This window comes from Corylus avellana, chromosome ca8 (genome assembly GCF_901000735.1).
Source record: "Corylus avellana chromosome ca8, CavTom2PMs-1.0".
Taxonomy (NCBI): domain Eukaryota; kingdom Viridiplantae; phylum Streptophyta; class Magnoliopsida; order Fagales; family Betulaceae; genus Corylus; species Corylus avellana.
In genome coordinates this window covers 11,063,761-11,066,629 of record NC_081548.1, presented here as the reverse complement: position 1 = coordinate 11,066,629, position 2,869 = coordinate 11,063,761, and positions in this window count along the sequence as shown.

Sequence of the window (2,869 nt, the reverse complement as noted above, 5' to 3'; positions counted from 1 at the left end):
ATTTTATGCACTTTGAAATTACACAATAAATCATTCTCTTTTTAATTAAGTTAAATTTGATCTTTTAATTTTGATAATTAAAACCCCTACAGTCCTTGAGGTTCGACACCCTCTCTATAGCCGTATCCTACAAAGATTCGTCCTATTGCGAGTGGTTATTTTTATAATTGATATTTTTTAGACACAAAAATACCACATCAGCAACCCCTTGTTACTTTGAGTTTTTTGTTACCATTTGATTTTGTTTTGCTTCTTTTTGCTTTTGTTGTGTTGTGTTTTTCAGGACAAGTGTCTTCAATTCAAGTTTGGGGGACGTTCTCCAACGTTATGCCCGAGGTTTTCCTCTCATTCGGTATTGTATTTTTTGCCACATTGGGGACAATGTGTCATTTAAGTTTGGGGTTGGGGAAGACATTACTATCCATTTCTTGATTATCTATTGTTGTTTGTGTGTTTAAAAAAAAAAAAAATGTTGTTGTTGACTAAGCATGAGTTACACTGTAACTGTGGTTTGCCGTTCATTAGTTTGTTTAACATCTTGAACACATCATCATCATGTCATTAGGAATCTGAGTCTTTTGACTCATTTTTGATTAGAGAGGCTTCACTTGTTTTGAGTTGATCATCACAAGCACATTAGCATAGAGTCTATGAGGTATTGGATTTAAATTGGATAGTGTGTATTTTGAGATTTGTAGGATGAATTGTTGATGAAACCTTGACTTGAAAATAGATAAAATTAAAAATAAAAAAAAAAATAAAAAATAAAAAAATCAGTTTGAGTTTCTCATTAAGTAACCGGACCTCTTGTCTCATTAAGCATTGAGTATTCGAGTAAAAAGATGTAAAATTCAATATGGTTGATTGTATAGCTAGTTTGGTTTCATAGCCTATTTAACTTGAGTCATTAACACCTTTGGGATGTTTTTACATCTAGTGCCCTAAAACCATCTGGTTTGGGAGTCACTGGCCCAACACTCGGTACATAGGTTAACTAGAAAGCTTAAGGGAGCCGAGCATTGTACTGCCTACATAAAAAAATGCACATCTTGACTTAAGCCTTTGTTGTTTTCATCTGATAGAATTCCTATGAATTTTGAGGTACACATAAACTTTGAGTAGATTGAAGCCTCATGATTCTATGTTAATCTCACTTTGCACTTAATGGATCATATGTTGTCTCAAATTTCCATCTATGAGTGATTTGATTTTGGATGTCTTAGTGATGTGATTGTGGTATTTATTTTGTTAAGCATGCTCATGAGTAAGAACCATGTGTTTGTGTGGAAATTCATGTTTGTCAATAACATATTCCTGAAAATGTTTGTGAGTATCATTGCTGTTAAATGCTCACAAGATTTCACTCGTCCTCTAGGGATGCCTAGTGTTTAAAAGGCTTGTTGCATATGCAAATGCAATCGTCTCTCCCACAACAGCGGATTTATGTTTTATGCTTTGATTTTGTTTTTCATTTTGTTTTGCTAAGGGACTAGCAAAATGTAAGTTTACGGTATTTGATGAGTGCCAAATATTGCATATTTGAGCCCCTTAATTTGCATTTGCTAAGCCTTTAGCTTTATTATATTATGATGTTTGTGTTAGTTTTGGTGGTTTGTAGGTTGTTAAGAAAAAATTGTGGTCTTAATGTGAAAGATGCAAAGAAGTTGAAGAAAAGCATTTCTAGAGCTGGGATCGAGCGCAGCACACTGGCGCTTGAGTGCATGTGCGCTCTAGCCAAACAGTCTTATGCTCGGGTGCATATGCGCTCAAGCATGGTCATAGCAGTGCACGAGCGCAGATGCACAACTTAAGCACGCAGGGCCGCAAAAGACCTGAAGCTTGCCCGATTGCGATCGAGCGCACTTGGCTGACCTGGTAATGCTGAAGCCCTAGTTTTTTAGTATCAGTACCATATTTTTTTATTGCAAACAAACCAAGAGGGCACCGTTCAGTGTATTTTCTGACCTTTTGACACTTTGCAGCTCTAAACTCATTTCTCTCTTGTAAGTTGGTTAGTTTCAATGATTACAGCTGTTTGTGAGATGATTTTTGTAGTCATGAGAGGCTAAACCTTCAACTAAGGTTGAAGATGAAGCCTCACCATTGATTTGCAATCGCATTCTCATTGTATTGTTCATACAATTTAAGTTTTTCATATATATGATATTTTATTTCAATTCAGTTATTAGATTAAACCTTTTTAATTGATTGTTTGATTAGTAGTTTGATTAAACGTTGGATATTTGATGTGTTTCATCCGACTGATACATCAAATCATTCGATTGAAATTGGATATCCATTGTGATTTATAAATGAAATAGATACATTGGATAATTTGATTTTTAAGTGGATATTCATTGTGATTTATATTAAGGATGGATTCATTGAATGTTTCAATAGATTAATTTTATGAAAAGACAAAAAAAAAAAAAAAAAAAGAATATCCATAGTGTTTAATTGCTTGTCAGTTGTATGAACAAAACATTATAATGTATGCTTTAATTTGGTGAGGGTGATTATGAAGCTTCAGTGCTTTTTATCATTTGCTTTTAATCAATTTAATTTAGTTTATCTTTTTGCACGACAAAATCTCACAAAATTTGAAACTAGGTTAAAATAGGATTAGTTTAAATAGAAATTTATTTTCACGACACAATTCCTTGTGGATTCGACCTCGTACTTATATAATCTATATTGCAAACGACTCGTGTACTTGCGAGTACTTTCAAAACTCACAACCACTGCTATAAGAGACCTCTTCTCTATCCAAGCTGTAGTCTGCAGAGATTCTACAGGTGCCATTGTCAAAGCCTTGAACCAATTCAGTCCTCCTTGTGAGGCCTCTTACGATGAAGCTCAAGCAACTTTA